Here is a 17,927-nt window from a genome sequence, read left to right as displayed (position 1 = left end):
TTCCTTCTTCCTCTCTCCAGTCGGTCGGTGGGACTTTTTCGGTCGCGCGGTCGGTGGAAGGGCGTTGCGTTGTGGAATCATAAGGCAACCAAGAAAAAAAAAGAACCTCCCTACTGGAATGGTGCGGAAAAGGCAAGCGGCAAGCGAAAAAGATTGTTGTGTGTGCTCTCCTCCGCCCTGCCCCACTGTTGAAGACGTTTCGCGCTCGGAACGCGAGGTGCACAAGGAACAGCGCAAAGATAAACGATAAAATAAGATCGCAACAAGGCAGAAGGGCAACAGAGCCCCCGCCGAAACGCAATGCCGGGAGGGAGGAGTTGCTGTTAGTAGGTGATGGTTATGGTGGGTCGCGAGAAAGCCAGCCAGCGGACCGCGGGTGGTGGGCTTGGGGAAGCAGGAGGAGGGAAATAGATAACTCGAGAAAGTGGCGTCTGCTTTGGTTCGTTTTGTCGAGAGCAGCATCATCGCTGCTGCTGCGGTTGTGCTATGTTGCGCCCTTCGTGGCCGAAGCGAAAGCAAAGGCACAAATGTATTATTAAACATGGTGCAAAAACCGTCCCTAGCGGCGTATGCACGGGTAGAGGTTTATTTATTGTGAAATTTGGGTAGATATTAGTTACCGGGAGTGTTTGTGTCTAAGGCTGCAGCGTTAAAATCGTTTAGTTGATTTGCGCCCAGTATGGTTCGATATGTGCTTTTGAAGCAAGGAAGATTTGATAAAGTCATCAAACTGCTTATTACTGATTAGAATGATTAGAATGATTAGAAGCTACTTTTATAATTAATCTGCAATGGCTCATGAAGTAGATGGTAAAGTTAATATTTGGCACAGTAGTTTTGCAAATATCTTGGCCGTTATTGTTGTTTTTAATTGTAGACGAGATAAATCATGAAATAAATCATTTGAAACCTTATTCTAGTAGAACGTTCAAAGCATTATATGCTTCATTATCTTGGTTTCGTATATTTTGCAGTAATGAATGAATCATTAAATCTATTTTATCAAAGGCAATGACTGTGGCAGAAAGAACAAGACTGTTTGAATAAATGAAACTACCTTAATATCAGATTTCTGTGCAGAAAACTCAGTACTCCTTCAGCAAACTTTAATTGAACTATCGAGCAACATACTCTTCAGCCCTATTTTTCATCCCACAATCATCCGTTCACGAGTGGCAGCAACATTGCGCAATGGTTTTTGCTATATAAAAGGAAACGAGACCACCCGATGAATGCGTGCCCCAGTGTGTGTTTGTGTGTGCATGTGTGTGCCGGGCTGCCTCATCGCGGCAAATATTAATTACACCCCCGCGGTTTAAAGTGCAGGCTAGCAAACGACAAGGGCACAGACAGACAGACAGACAAAAAGGCCTTTCTAGCAGCACTGTTTTGCGAACACTATATCATGCACCAACCCACCCATCCAGCAGACGGCAGCAGTGTTGCATCATACCGCGAGTGCCGGCGATCAAGTACGATCTCACCTACTTTCTCCGGCAGCTAGAGCGGCCGCGACTGGAATTCATTTTCATTTCTTCGTTTCCATCATTTCTCCCTCCCAGCAGTAGCGCGCTACTGGAAAGCGAAAACAAAACCCTCACTCGATGGTATCACGGTTGGTGTTGTGGTGCGGGTTGGGCACTGATTTGTTTGTGTGTTGCCATGCTGCCCAAACTTAAAACTATCACACGAAAATTGGGAAAATTTAAATCGGAACGAGATTAAACCCTGTAGCGCATTTCGTCTCTATTGATCGGTGGGATTGATGGGAAGTGATTAATATTTCCCAACTGCGCGAGACACACACCACCGGCCATGTATATACGACAAGCTGTGCTATCGGCCACTTAGTAGCGATTGGTGGACACGCAACCGAACACCAGCAGATGCAGTCTAGGGGTCAGACAGTCTTAAGGAGGGTGTGTACACGCCCCATGCTTTGTTTATCGTCGTCGTTTGCTGGATGTTCTGTTCCGTGCCCGCGACACTGCATAACAGGAAGTAGTGGTGCGCGTGCAGAGAGCAGCATGTTGTTTAGAATCGATCGAATCGAAACCAAAACGGCCTAAAACGTCTACAGTGGAGCAGTGATTCTGATTTTTTTTTTTCGGGCAGAGGAGGGTGTATGTGTTGATCGCGCGTCTTGTAATAGCAAAGTGTCCCGGAGACTGCCACTACTGGGGGGAGCTCTTTTGATTTGTTGCCACTGCACGCATAAAAGTAGGCCATCGACCAACTGTACACACATACAAACACCGCACCGCACGACGCTAAGTGTGTGTTCTCTGTGTCTGTGAGTGTTTACAGGCCTGTGCTGCTGGTAGCACTGAAATGCATTTAGGGTGGTTTATTTTATTTTTTTTGTTTTTTTTTTTCGACCATATTCATTTCGAGAGAGGGGCACTCTGCTGAAATTCAATGGAGTGCGGTGTCTAGTGAAAGGACAAAGATACCGTTTATACTGCTTGTTTTATTGAAGATTTGGTCTAAATGGTGTTGGCATGTTTTGAGTATGTTGAAAATATGTTGTGTGCTCCTCAACGAGGCGCCGTGGCTTAGTTGGTTAAAGCGCCTGTCTAGTAAACAGGAGATCGTGAGTTCGAATCTCGCCGGAGCCTTCAAGTCCCCGTAAAAGTTCGTTTAGAACGCTTCTCAGGGGGAAATCATTATTTATTGTGAGAGCTTTCAACGTCCATCATTGCATTTATACACGCCATTTGCAGTAGCAACAACAGAAACAACAAACATAAAGAGAACAACAGATTCCGTATAATTAGAGAGTTAATTTATATGAAATTAAGGAGTGAATTTATTTCAATTACACTACAATTCTACTTCTCTGCTATTGATAGAGTGGTTGTGCATTTTTGTAGTTGATTCTTTATAAGATGTTCTTTTTCAAATAAAGTACAACCATTTTTTTCTTCCAAATCAAGCTTATCTTCAGCACGTTCGTGATTTAACTCTGATATCATGAATTACTTATAATAATTTAATTTTAAATAAAATTTGAGTATTTAATTTTGCAATACTTAAGTTAAACTGTTTCTGACCATTACCGGCTAAGGAATTCATTCTCAATTGATACAGAATCTATACAGAATCTGAATTAGATCTTGAATCTCTATGGGTCATGAAATGGCTCCTAATCTCATGCAGGACATGGAATTGATTCTGAATCCTATCTGGTGTTGGAAATGATCCTGAACGCATACCGGTCCTAGAATTGATACAGAATCCACAGAGGTCCTTTGACTGCTCCTGAGCTTCTACTGGTCCTGGCATATTTCCCTATTTTAGTTATACTTTATTCAAAAAATATACCTATATCAGTCTGTGTCAAGAAACGATTAGCAAACCTTCCTATGTCTAGGAACCGATAGTATACCTACTCAGAACTAGTAACTGGCTCTGCTATTGGTGAACAAACCATTTCCATTTTGCCATGAAGTAGCCACAATGTAATCCTAACTAATATTTGTACAGCTGGACCTGAACCGTAGCTAAGAACGCACATTTTCCACGAGTGGCTAATTTTCCACAACAAAGTCTGGAGTTTCCCCGTTCGTTCCAGATGGCTGTCTGTCACAACAGCTGTGGTGTCCGAGCGGTTAAGGAGATGGACTTGAAATCCATTGGGTTCTACCCGCACAGGTTCGAATCCTGTCTACAGCGTCTGCGAGAAAGTTGGTTGGAATGTGGAAGTGTTTCAACGACTGTTTTTTAGTTGTAAGGAAGAATTAAAAACGTTAGCAACATTAAGACAGAATAGTAACAACCTTTCCACTCATTTGACTTCCTAGGAATGACGATATTCGATACCATCCCTCCGTGAATTCCATCCCTAATTGCTATCAAGGTACATACTCATTCTCACACCTACACCGGACACAGTAGTTAAATGGAGAGTTTAATCTCCAAAGCAAAAAAAAAAAAAACATTTGCATTTATCTCCCTAGCAACGGACGGGCGCGCGGGTTCAATGTCGCCGTCGTTCCGCACACTGCTCCATTCAATCGTCGACATTTTCCCACCGTGAGCGGAAAGTTCATCGTAAATGTGTTTTGACATTTCCGGAAGGCACAAGCATCGTTCTCGTCCCTTCTACACCACATTTCTTCGAACGCACATTTCTACGTTCAATACTACTAAGGCGAAAACCCACGCACAGGACGATTCTATCATGACCCACACAACAAAAACGTCGTACGGGGTTATTGGTACGCCCAGGGCGCCCACCAACACTAACGCGCAAGGGAAAAATAAACGTGAAGCGCTGCCCAACGCTGCCCCCGCGACTGTTTGCACGTTGTGCCATCCCACGCACGTCCTACCTGCACACACACACATACACATTAACAGAATTATTCGCGAATGTTTCCGAAAGGATGTTGTTGGCGGTGGATTCACGGTGTGTGCCGCAGGTCATACCAAAAGCGGCGGAACAATCTTCCGTGAGAGCGCGTGGGATGTATTTATGACGATTTCTGCCCGCGCGTCACGTTGTTCTTGTCGCTTTTCGAAGGCGTTGAAAGTGCTACTACTGTTCAAGGATGCTTCGAAGGAACTTGATCCGGGAGCTATTTCCCGTGCTTCTGGACTGATTTACTGGAACCCGTCCGTCCCCGGGCTGTGCTGCAACCCGGGCCGGATCGCCCGGAAACGGTGAGCAGTTAAGTGAGAATTTTTGACAGCAAACTTCCATATTGCCTGTGTATTCTTATTAAAAAGCTCGTACACTAAGCGGAATTAGTTGATGGTTGAGAGATTTGGATAGAATACGATAAATGGGGGGAAATATAACAAGTTTAAGTGGAATGCATTATTGATTACCGCTTCATTCTTGTTACAAAGAAGTGGGTTGGCCAATGGACCACAGTTGTTCACTTTGAAGCGCAAATTTGTTTGGAAAAGGTTAAAAAATATTCCATAAAAAGACGAGGATTAACATCCTTTTTGACAGAAGAACATCTTTATCGAGATGAAGTTCCGGCGGCGGTTCCACACCAGAACCAATTGCCTGATTTGCCTCACTGCAAAAGGAACACTAACCACTCGACCCTTTGGCCGTGCCTGAAATATAGGCACAAGAGGTTCACTGGAGGCCGGTACCCCGACATGAAGCAACACGAAGGAAAAAAAAGGTCAACGAACGGAACGCAGGCGAACGCAGGGAAACAGTGAGATGCGGTGGTGATGGTCCTGTTGCTGTTTGGTGCTCCGGAAAGCCACGAGACACCTCTTGGAGGATCAGGCTTTAGCAAAACCACGATGTATGAGTGAGCAGCATGGTGGTGACATTCGCATATGTTTATTTGTGTAGATACATTTGTGTGTTGTGTACCCTTGCTGCGCATCCGCTTTCGTGCTCATCGTCGTTCGTCCCTTGCATGTTTGGTGCATTTCGTTTCGAGGTTTGTGCCCGGAGACGGTAGAAATCTGTCTAGAAGCAAGAATCCAACAAGCCACCATCCCTTGTCACTTGTCTGTCCTGTCTGTCTCTGCGCTGTCCTTTCGTTCCGAGTCCTTGTGAATGAGAGTGAGAAAGAGAGCGATAGAGAAATGAGTGCTGAGATATGCGAAAGAGAGAGAGAGAGAGAGAGAGAGAGAGAGAGAGAGAGAGAGAGAGAGAGAGAGAGAGAGAGAGAGAGAGAGAGAGAGAGGAAATTTGGTTGGCGAGTGAACAGGATAGAAAAGAACGCGCGTTCTTCGCTCGGTACGCGCTCATCGAAGGCTTTTCGACTCGTTTGCGTTGGAGGGATGACATCCAAGCGTCCTTTGCATTAGAAGCTATGAGGTATACAAAAAAGAGAGATAGAGGAGAGTGTAAGCTTTCTCCCACTCGCTCACGTGCGGATAGACATTAAAGCAAGGAAGTTTATTGAAAAATCGTTCACCCAACTGCTTCTCCCAAGCACACACACACACACATACACTCAGACGGAATGGACAAGGAAGAGCAGGAGAAAAGTGCCATCGAGTAACAAAAACCATCGCTTCTAACCGTCATCGGCGGGCAGCAGCAGCAACAGCAGCAGCAGTAACAACGCCAGCATATGGATCGATTTGTAACGAGTGAAAGAGTACAAGAATAGCATGCTTTCCCTCTCTCTCTCTCTCTCTTTCTTTCTCTCGGTCGTTCGACGCACACGCTACGGGAGGATTGTTGAAAACTGCACTGGGAAACGTGATTTCTATCACGTACGCGCGAGCATAAATGCCACGGTGGGTCGCCGCAGCATGGCAGAACGCAACAGCATCGGGTGCTGGGGAGGGGAGGGAGTACGGCCGTACCACCGCTTAGAGTCTCGAGAGTGGCAAAATGATGGCATATTATGTTGTGTGTTTTATTGTGGGTCGATTTTCTAAAGCCCCTTTTTGGAACCTGGTGCTTCGCTGGGTTCGTTCGTTCGTTCGTTCGTTCCCGCCTGTCACCCTTCGCCACCCTCTTCAGGACGAGGACGGGGGTAGTTTGGGCATTTTGGTATTCATTACACTTTTTTCCAATTAAAGCTAAAAGCACCCAACGAATCCTGCGTGGGCCTGTCGTGGTGGGATACATTTAAGCGGAAGATCGGCGGCGGCGACGGCGGCGGTTGCTGGTTGAAAATGATTGCTCGACTATTTGCATACATCCTTTGGGCTTTTCCTGCATTCGGTTATTAATTTTGAGCCAATATGTTGCCACTCGAAAGCGGAGGATTGCGGAGGGGTTTGAAGTGTTCCCAGGTTTTATGTTTGCCATCATTAATGCGCTATCCCTTTAATAAATGAACCGAGAAAAAAGTTAAATGTGGGAGTGCTGGGATGTCTGCCTTTCCTATATCAATATCAATGAGCATTAGACAAAAGATAATCATTTGAAGGCATCGTTTTGTGCTACAATTTTGCAACAAACAAAACATAAAAAATGCTTATACTTTCACTTTGCCATAGACACGTGCCTCAATGATATGGTTTGGTTGCTTTCTCGCGCGCTCTGTTTGGCTTACGACAGGCTTTGGCTAACACCCATTCACCTTACCTGCGCTGTGCTGTTGTCCGCAATCAATTCTTCCCACCTTGCGGACAATCATCTCAACCCAATCATTCTCACCATCATCATCACCATCATCATCATAATCGTCATCAACGTCAGGAGAGGAGTCTACCCAGCACAACTCCACCGCCCGGTTTCAACCTGGGCGAGGACGTTGTTTAACATACCACCGTACTGTGGTGCCCTCCCTCCCCCCGCCAACTGTACTGTGTCACTTGGTTCAATTTTTTTTTTTGCTATCCTGACCAACCGATCCCTTCAAAGGTTCGCATCACTGGCTACGACGCCTGTCGCCTGTCGGTCTTGCGTAGATGTGTGTGAGCGCGTTTGGTTTACATACGTCGTCGACACGACAAGAAGGATAAACTCGATTATGGCAGTCGGATTTTATGGTATTTGCCATCACCCCGGACCCCGGTGTGTGTGTGTGTTGTATCGCCTGGGAAAGGAGAAACATGCTCGAATTCACATCAACCTTACCTTTTTTCACTTCGTTGTTCCATTTTGGTTGCAAAAGGAGGAAAAAAGTGAGACCCCTTTTTTTTGCTGCCACACTTTGCGTTTTGGTTCACGAGCCGAAAGGAAAAACGGTTTTTGCTGATGATGGGATGTTCAGGGAGTAAGTGTGTGTGTGTGTGTTTGTATTTTATCCTCGAGTTGAATTTTTGGTTAGCGCTTTGAAATTAGGGGTTTTTGTGTGTGCTTCGCTGGTTCTCTCTGCTCGTTCGCTGCTTCTACTCAAAAGAATTGAATTGATGAAAGTATTAGTGTAGCTGCTGGTATTATGTGTACGTATGATTTAATTCTGTGAGCATCTGATTTGTGTTGAAGTTTTGCGTGTGAGTGGATCGTATCGTAGGGGCGTTAGGATGTGTTTAAAAGGTTTCAATTGAGTTCATTAAACAGCTCTTATTGTAAGTGGGCCGTCGATTCGATGATGATAAGGTCAAATATGTTGTTGTAACAAAATGATTATGATTCTCAAGAGGATTCTAACTCGTGCTCCTCATTCCCCTAAAAGATAGAACAGTATGTGTAAGTCATTCCGATTCAAATCACATCACCCAAATTGGCCTTTTTTTGTGCGTGGTTTGACTAGTTCAATTTGAAAATTAATTTCCAAGCACAGTTTTCTCACTGAAACCAATAAAATCGATGTACAAATTGTCACTGTTTAATGAGCTTTGCACTTTGAGCATTTCGTCCAAACTTTGCCCACAAAAAAAAAAAACTAACCCACTCAGCTAAAAGCTTGCAACCGCAAACCGCTTTTTTTGGTCTCGATTTCATTCATCACACCTGCGTGTACAATTCAATCCCAATCCCCCTTCCTGTATGTACATTGTGGTAGGAAAGAAAAAGGTGCAAATTGTATCGGGCTCATTGAGGTAGATGTGTTTCATCTACTTTTTACCTGGTTTGGGGCGAACGACTGTGGCCTAAACGAGCTGTAATGCGTAGGTAATTAAGCGAAAACAACAACAAGCAAAACCGACTGGCTATGTGCAGTTGGATAAACTATGGAGAAGGGGTTTGCTTACCACCTTACCACAACAGGTGATTCCAGATGCTGGAACAAGCACGTCGGTTCCATGGTGTAATGGTTAGCACTCAGGACTTTGAATCCTGCGATCCGAGTTCAAATCTCGGTGGAACCTTTGCGGTGATTGGATGGTGTGCCAGAAGATAGAGCTTGCTTGCAGCATGTAAATGTGCGCGCTTTAACTTATAAAATAGTACATCTTTTTAATATTAGGTGTATGTTCATACTATTACTAAAGGCTGTGATAAAAAAAGGTAAGAATATGAAAAAAAAAAGAAAAACCACATATATTCACACGAGTATGTTCTCAAATAAACAAACACATACGGTTGGTAACATTAACTAACATTTAACAGTGAGACAGTTGCGCTAAGTAATATTTCGTTACGATTATGACTAATTATCGAATCGAAAGTAACGAAAGTAACGAATTAGACGAATAATTTATTTAGGAATAGATTGCGGTTATTAATATTATTTGAAGATTATTTTTGTTTTATTTTTTTCAAGAAACACCAGATAAAATTAAGTTAAGCTCTAGACTGCTTTACTTTTGACAAAGAACATTCATATAGTTAATTCCAAAACGGTCGACTCTGTTGTGGTATGTGCCACACACACACACTAGCCAAGTATAATCTACCTTCCCCAAAGCATGCATCGGTCGATCACAACGCTCCGCTCAGCTTCTGCGGGATTTCTTTAGGTATTCCCGGAATAATTAATCTCCCGCCATTTCGACCAATTCAGAACGTTCGTTCGCATCCGAAAATCGGAGCTTTTTTGTTTCTTTCCTTCTTGAGCTAAAGAACTGTTCCATGTCCAGGAACAGCAAACGTTTGGGCACTACATGTACACGTACAACACCACAATCGTCATTCGATACTCTTCCCTTACTGTTTGGGCTGGTTGACTGTGGTTGCATGCTGCCGGAGGACGAACCGTCGATGGCAGATGCGCCGGAGACCTCTCACGGCCGAACAGCGAGCCGAAGATCTTTACCCTTGGCCCTGTGCTTGCAGCACCTTGGAAGATGAGGACGCAAGATCGTTCACATGTGTAAGGAGCGGGAGAAGACACAGTCAAAAAAAAAAAAACAAAATCCAAAGGCGAGGGTCCCGATGTTCCTCGGTTTTGGTAGGTCTGTGATGTCCGGACTGAACGAAAGGAGGAGGGAAAAAAAGAACTCTCCCGTACCTCCTCACACTTGGCGGGCTTGAGCTGCAGTCGATTTTAACCCCTACTGAAGGACGCGCCCAGACGTAAAAGAAGGATCACACACCGTCAACCGAATCCATCGGGGTCATTCACATCGCCGGGGTCCCTCTGCCTCTGCGGCTGCTGCATATGTGTGTGCTGCACGCGTTTGGGCGCGCGATCTTTTTTTCTCTGTGATCCTGCTCTTCCCTTCTCTCTTTCTCTCTCATTCAGTTTCGTTCGTTTGTACGTTTTTGCCACCTCTCTTCTCGGGCTGTTTCTTCCGGTCGTCTTTCGTACCCACGGTTGGGCTTTCCTTCTCCCCCTGTCTGTCCATCTTTCGGTAAGTTCGATGAAAATTAATCTTGCACCGGAATGGGAGAACAAGTAGAACAACAGGCCGTGCCTCCTCCCCCCTCCTGCCTTTTGTCCAAAGGGGAGAAGGCAACGAACGTGCGCCCGTCTTTGATACAGCGGGTCATCGTTTCTGGCGTTCGTCTCTCTGTGTGAGATTGATCGACATGAGCAGGAGGAGGAGGATCGTCTCACGCTCATCACGCTTGCTCACCCTAAGCTCAACTCACGGTGTTCGCTCCCTCTGTCTGCGCGCTCCTCATCTTGAGCGTTTGATGTGCGTCCTCCTTTCATGCATTTGTTTCGCCGCTTGTTTTGCCTTTGCGTGTGTGTATTTATTTGTGGATTTCGTTGTTGTTGTTGTTGTTACTGTTGTTCCTCTTCTCCATTCGTCTGTGTCGTTTTCATTACTCTTTCGGCTTCAATTCTTAATGCCATTTTACATGTTTGTGGCTACGGTTGCTGCTGCTTTGCTTATTACGCGTTACGCTTTAGCATCGTTTCGATAGAATAGTTTATGTGTTCTGCTCAGTCCACCCTTGCGTTTATAAAATGTTGAGGCCGGTTTTTGTTTTTTCGATTCTTTCTGCATGTGTGTTTGTGTTTGCGTGCGTCTGGGTGTGTTCTCTCTTTGGCGAGCAACGTTTTGGCGACGATGAGAATGATCCCGATCAAAGCAAAGACAAAGAGAAGGGGTAAAGGTAATGGGAACAAAAGATTTTATCGCCATTTAGCGGCATTTTGCTGCCATAGCCCTAGCAATCGGATACCCTTCTCGCGTAGGTCGCACATCCTTTGGATGTTTTCGGTGTCGAATGATTGCCGTACCATCGTCTCGCTTCGGTCGACCGGGGTGGTCCAGTGCATCAAACAACGTTTCGTGCAATAGAAACCCTTTAAATGATGATCATGATGGCCACCAGTACACCGGCCACAACCAGGGATGTACCAAAACGGGTATTTTCAATTTCGGGAATAAATGGACGTTATTTTCACGGGTAAATTAGGGTTTTTACATCGAGTACATACGGGATTCGAGTACATTTTTCATCAGATCCTAGTTGCAAGATCCCTTCCTAGTTTGCTAGACTAGAATTTGGAGGATGCCAAATATAACGGGTAAAACGCTTCGATTAATGGCATTTCAACTTATTGATAAGAAATGCTTGAATAGAATTAAAAACATCTTACAGTACTCAATTTCAGGTAAAACTATTTGCTCTTAATGATTCGAAATGATGGAATTTTATGAATAATAAGATCATTGTTTTGAAAACTTTGAACGAATCGTTTACAAAAAAAAATATCTGGTTTTACGACATCGACATAATTGGAAAATAAAGTTGTGGCATTGTATTCTCGTTTGAAATATAATATTGTGTTTATGTATTTATATATTTATTTATGTATTTCAGGACATAGGAAAATTTGTTTTGATTTAGGAAATGTCAAATTAAAGTTGTCATAAGTCTGCTCGAATATCTTCCCAGGCAAAAAGCTACAAAAGTACAAAATTGTTGACTTACAGATAAATATGGGTGCTTTAGTCAAAAATTGATGTATTAGAGCGAACATTTGGCGGCAACGACTGTATGTAAACTTTTGTAAAAGATTTTTAATATAAATTACAGAAATCTATACGAAATTACCTAAAATTCACACGGGTAAAAACGAAAAAGGTAAAAACTCGATAAACACAAGGTAAATACATTACTCCACGGTACAACACTGGCCACAAAGGGCAAGGATGGAGTAGAAGGAAAGGATGAGGGAAAGAAATAACGAGCAACTAAATTGCACCTTTGAATTGGACATTGATTCAAAGCAGACAAATACAGAGATGGTGTAGATTGTAGGTTAATGAAATGGCTTCTAATTAGTTAGAATTTGTAGAATGGTTAATAGTTTCAATTCAAAAAACATAAAATACACGTTAGTATACAAACTTTGCAACTTCAAAGCTTAAAACCATTATTAAGGAGCAAAAAGTTCATAGCATCAGAAGAATAAAACAAACTCATTTTGATATTGCAATCTATGGAATATTTCACTAATACTACCTAGCCGCATATTGCAGAATTGTTATCCTTCTTGTTGGGACAACGAGAACAAGCACTAAAAAGGTGTACAACATTTGGCAAAGATGCTTGACTGAGCTAATGAATGTTTTCGTTCTGTTTGCGGTCCGGCTTCGCCCATTTGCTGGTGGTGTTGATGGCCAATTCTAAGAAAAATTACCAGAACCCTCCGGACCCGGGGTGGCAAAACTAGAACAGTACAGTCAGACACATCGATCCCTCAAGAATGTGTAAAGTGAATGTATGTGAGAGAGAGAGACAGAGGAAGCAAAAGAACCACCGTTAAGGTGTAGTTGAGTGGCATGATCAATGAAATTCTCGCAGCCCATAACTGGCAGACGACTCGAGGTCGTTGGGGTGTACGGCCAAGAATCGGCTCCGGCCACTGGAAGCCCAACAAAGGCTGGACACGGCGGTGCGGCATACTTGAGATGTTTTTCCCATCGATTTATGCTGCCGTTTTGCTGCCCGGCCCCAGCCGATCGTTGATCATTTTTCATTGCCCAGCGACGCCGACGCCGATGGAGAGAAGAGCGTGCGCGCGCCACCTGCCGTCGCACGTTGTTTTGGAGCATTTTCGGTAGAAGATGGGTGCGCGAACCGTGGGATCATCCGGCGTGTGGAGTGATGAAAATGTAGCAGGCAAGACAGCGTCAAACATTCCTTTCAATGACTGCCATCCATACAAGCACACACACATACACACACATCAACGAATGATCCACGAAATCGATGGAAGGTTGAGTTTAAGCTTGTTTTATGTTCCTAGTGGCATGTGTAATAAAACCCAGGTCATTTTTGTTCGGTTCCGAAATCAACGAAATGACTTCTTACTTTGGCTTCCCTTTTTGCTGATACGCCGCCGCCTTACAGCCGAATTCGTCATGCATTCGTCCTCTGAAAGCAAAGTGTTTTAGGGAAGGTTTTGTTGGCTCGTACGCTACTCGCCACTGGCAACGGAACGTCCGTTCGGGCGCTGAGCTGAGATCTGGACCATGGGCAATTTTTCATCCCACTAATCTGCTCTCCCGCAAAGGCTTTTCTTACGGTACGAGAACGGTTGGACGGGTACGCGCGAAGGAAAGCGTACGAAATTGGCTCGAATAAAGTACGGCTGGTGCCGTGTGTATCATTCTGCTCCTTTTTCTGCTCTCCCCATAGGTCTCGTTTGCTGGGCGGCAGATGAGCCACAAATGGAGGTCACTCTTGTCCGTCCATCAGTGTGTGTGTGTGTGTGTGTTTCTTGTTCGATTTGTTGTGTTGCTGTCGATTATTGCCAATGATTGTTGTTTGGTTGGCGTTCTTTGTCGGGGTTTCCGTTCGTTAATCGTGTGACGGCGTGTTCCATTCAACCCGGAGGCTCTTCTCATGCATATCCACAACGCTCAAGACAGCGACAGAGCGCACTACCTTAAGAGCTTTTCCAGAGCCCGTTGGCTGAGCAAACAAACCAACCGATGATGATTGGGATGCTCAAACATCTGAATGGAAACGGGTTTTGATGGGAGTTGATGGGAGTTCGGTGGAATATATTTTAGATCGTGACGATGAAAAGAATCGAAGCAAACGCACGATACACTCCGCTTTCATCCATACAGTGAGAATATGTTGGACCTTTTGGCTCTGGCAAGGATATACTAGGCGACGGTGAGGGAAGAGGACACGCTCTGCCGCTTTGAGGGTGATTTATGAAAGCTCATTTTTTGGACTTAAGGCTGTGCGTCTTGGGACGCTAAGAACCAATTAAAGATATTAGTAGATAAAATGAGATAAAAGTCTATCATCATATGGAATATCATATCATATCATATGGGATCATATGGATATGTTTGTATGTTTTGGATATGTTAAAGTTAGTTTAACGCAATGCTGGATAGAAATAGGATATTTAGATCAATGCATTTCATTTTTTTTAGTGTTCAATCAATACTAGCTGGTAAAGCTTTGTTGAGGTTCAAGTACTGTTAGTCTTAAGAATGGTTAACTAATGCGTGATTCAGGCCATATTTGTTACATGGCGTATTAAATAATAATCAATTAATAATTCTTGGGATTCGAGCATTCATCATTCGTATGATTTTACATTCTTTGTGCAGGAGCTTTAATTTTTTCGCGTTTGTTGTCTAACCATAACCAAAACCACCCTTTAAATGTATCCCTCTAGTGGTCGTCAGCCTTTTAATTATTTCAACTGCTTATATGTATCTTTCTCAAAGCGACTCCTTATCATCATGCATACTATAGCCCCCCTCTTTGTATTAAGCTGTTTGCTCTGCCCCACACGTTTGCCAATTAAAACGGCTTAAATGCTTCCGTACGGGAAGGGAACCGTCAAAACGTCGTCTTAATAGTAAGTGTGCACAGCGGCTAACGGAGTGAAATGGTTTAAGAAGAATAATCACTTGTAACCAGACCCAGCACTCACTCACTCACTCACTGTAACACATGCCACCTTCTAACCCTACCATCACTAATTTGTTTTAATCAGCCCCGGCCAACGCCAAGAAAGGTAGAAAAAGACTGTGCTACCAGCGGTTGCCAATGCTTGGTAAATGTTCTACACCCTCCTCCCCTCCCCCCGGCCACACATTTAAATCCGCTCGATTGTCGTCGACGGGTGCAGAAGTGGAGACGCAGCGCAGCGATATATAAAAGTGCGATGAAAATCGTAAAATCATACCCGGCCGTGTACAACCGTTCCGTTACACGGCTTTATGATGGTGTGTTTCGTTCCACCGTTTTTACGATGGGAAAAGCCGGCCGTAGTAGTGTAGTGGAAGGCGCGGCTACACACCGTTGCTGGTAAGGATGATGATGACGATGATGATGATGATGATGGGCCCTTGTCAGCGTTTATGAACCTTCGAGCGGTGGGTGCTTGGCTGCGTTTGTTGGTGGTGTCGGTGGTGCCTATGCTCCGTACTGTCAATATGAGGCTTTAGGGCATTAAATTTTTATTTTGTTTTATCATCAAATTTTGAACAAATCTGTCCGTTTGGAAGAACTTTTTTTTTTGTTTTTTGGGTAGCAAAGAACCACTTTTAATTCCTCCCAAAAAAAAAAAAATACATTCAAGTAACGGAAACATGTTTGTTGCCTGCAATGTCTTTGCCTCGAGTTCTATCACTCGCTCCACGGCCTTCTAACGCTTGCAGTTAAGCTAACCCCAACCACGCCCGCGCTACCTCCGTCACGTCGGCAGCTTTCGGCACCACCGCCGATCACGGCAGGCGAGAGAATGGGGCAAAGCAAACGGGCGACGCCTCGCTTTACAACGTTTTGCAATCGCCATCGACCCTTGAAACGAATTTTCCCTTTTCCGAAGGGCAACTACACCGCCACCACCAGCGCCGCGCTGCCTGGCAAAGCCTCTCCAGCGTCTACTAGCAGCACAGGAGTATTAGTAGAGCAGCAGCACCACCATTGGGGCGATATGATACGCGATGTGCGGGGAGCGAGAGACCGGCAATAGAAACGGAATCTATCTGCTGCGAAACCTGCTCCGACCAACCGATTTGCGCTCAGTGCAGCAGCAGCAGCAGCGTCGCCCAGCAAGCCCCAGGGGGTCCAAGGGTTTAGGGGGGAGGAAAATTAATGAAAATTTTCTGAAACCTACTGCTCCACAACACCCCTACCCGGCCGCGCTGGCTCGGACGCACCGTCGTTATCCGTTATTTGTCATCGTCACCTACCCATTGCGGATGACGGTGTGTTCCTTCCATACAGCGCAGCGCGCCTCACCACACGCACAGAGGGCCATGGTGTGTGTGTGTGTGCGTGTGTGTGTGTGTGTGCGTGTGTGTGTGTGTGTGTGTGCGCCCGCGCCCGACCGAAGAACAACGAGGTGAAGGTGAAAGTTACAAAGTTGTGGACACACTGAGTGTGTGTAACTGAAGGGGTGTGATATAACGGTGCGAAGGGAGGGGAGGGGTAGTTTAAGAGAGCGAATGGGTGAAATCGTCGGCACGGGCTGGGTGGGAGGGGGAGCTCTGGGAGAGACTATTAAAAAGTGCGCACGGTACTCGAAACGCCGAAAGAGCGCGTAATTTGGAGAGCGCATTTAGAGAAGCGAGAGAGTATAACAAATTGATGAGAATTAGAGGGAGAGAGAGAGAGAGAGAGAGCACAATTCGATCTAGCAGGAGAGCTCGATAGGGAAACGATGACAGTTGTAGCGCGCACAATGGAAAACGATGTCATTGTAAAATATGGACATAGGACGTAAAATGGAGCGAAAAAGAATGGCGAAATGAGCGAAACAATAGAAGGAACAAAGAGAGAAGGCAAGGAAGAATCAACTGCCGGCGTCTAGGTTCGTTTCCTCGTTTTGCTGGTTTTGAAACCAACATCTCAGCTTCCCTTTTCTAACGTGCAACGTATTTCTCGGAACTTCCCTTGGTTGGTCCTTTTTTTTCCTCTCCAATTTCGCTTCTTTCCTCTCGTCTTCTTGATACTGTGGCGGCACTGGAAAAGGGGTAGCTCCGTGGGCTTATGATAATGAACACAAACACACACAATGCTCTTCAAAGCTCAATCATATTCCTGGCCAATTTCGCCATTTGTACCAATCGGCCCCATTCGTTCCCTTGCTTTGGCGCGGTTCTTTAGCCGAGGTGGACGCGCGTGATTGCTGCGGTGGGTTGGCTTGGGGGTCGGTTGGGTAGACCCTGGCGCGCAGGCACACGGCATCGAAGGTGAACGCCGACAAACAGCGTTGCAACACAGAACCTCGGTTTCGGTGGCCAACCTCGACGCCGCACGTTGCATTAGTAGCAAAAGACACAGACAGACACAGGTGGAAGCGGGACGGAACGCACAGTGGTGAGTTGGAAAGAGCAATGGGCAGTCAGAGCGAGATAGAGAGAGAGAGTAAGTGAGTGTAAAAAAAACGACTCTCTTTACAAGAAAAGGAAATCAACAAGGGTGGATTGGTTTGCGCCGGAGCGCGGGGGAGGGTTGGTAGTGGTGGTAAATACTAGTAAATATCGTGCTGTTGCTACTGCTGCTGTTGCTATTGCTACCCTGTTCCCGCGGGTATGGTACCGTTTGTACGCGCGTCACTCACGTTCGCACCTCTCACGCCGTGAGCGGCTGCGGAATCAGCTGAGCGAACCGAACGCACGCACACAGCCGCGCGGCGAAGGCACTCACAACGCACACCAGCAAACCATCACTTGCCGGTGGACTGGACTGGTTCGGCAGTGTGCGTGAGGGGCACGCACACAGGCAAACGGTGCGCACACACACACACACACACAGTCGCACACACGCACACTTCAGCAGCAGAAACCGCAAACGCAGTGAAACCGAAACCAGCTGAGCGATTTCCTTCGACACTTCATTTTGCTTCCTTCTTGTTTGCTGCTCTTCGCGCTTCCTTCTTTGCGTGCAGGTGATTTCGCAGTGTGCGTGCGTGCGTGCGTGTGTGTGTGTGTGTATCGTGAAGGGGAATTCCTGCTCTCGTCGTGGGTGACGGAATTCGCGCGCGCGCCTCTTCAACCTCTCCGCACCCTTTCCCACCTGTCGCGACGGGCATTTTGGTTTGCGTTTCTTTGCCTGCTGCATTTCGGGATCGGGCAGAAAATGGGAAAACCGTACGTAAGTGGGGTGGAAGCGGAAGGGTTAAGATGAATGGCAAAGGGAGAGCATGGTGGGAAAAAGAGGGCGGTGGAAAGGTAATTTTGTTTGATGACGCGACCGTTGGTTTTGCCTGAAG

At 45.5% G+C, this 17,927-nt stretch overlaps 3 non-coding genes across 3 annotated transcripts; all 3 read left to right on the top strand.

Moving 5' to 3' along the window:
• Positions 1-2,544: 2,544 nt before the first annotated feature.
• Trnat-agu (transfer RNA threonine (anticodon AGU)) lies at positions 2,545-2,618 on the top strand. The gene has a single exon. It is a non-coding gene; the product is annotated as a tRNA-Thr (tRNA).
• A 975-nt stretch (positions 2,619-3,593) lies between these two features.
• Trnas-uga (transfer RNA serine (anticodon UGA)) lies at positions 3,594-3,675 on the top strand. The gene has a single exon. It is a non-coding gene; the product is annotated as a tRNA-Ser (tRNA).
• Positions 3,676-8,625: 4,950 nt separating this feature from the next.
• Positions 8,626-8,697, top strand: Trnaq-uug (transfer RNA glutamine (anticodon UUG)). Its single transcript has one exon. It is a non-coding gene; the product is annotated as a tRNA-Gln (tRNA).
• Positions 8,698-17,927: the final 9,230 nt, after the last annotated feature.

The sequence above is a fragment of the Anopheles gambiae genome, chromosome 2, assembly GCF_943734735.2.
Source record: "Anopheles gambiae chromosome 2, idAnoGambNW_F1_1, whole genome shotgun sequence".
NCBI lineage: Eukaryota > Metazoa > Arthropoda > Insecta > Diptera > Culicidae > Anopheles > Anopheles gambiae.
Note: the sequence above shows the minus strand (reverse complement) of the source record. Positions and strands in the feature narration are given on the sequence as shown.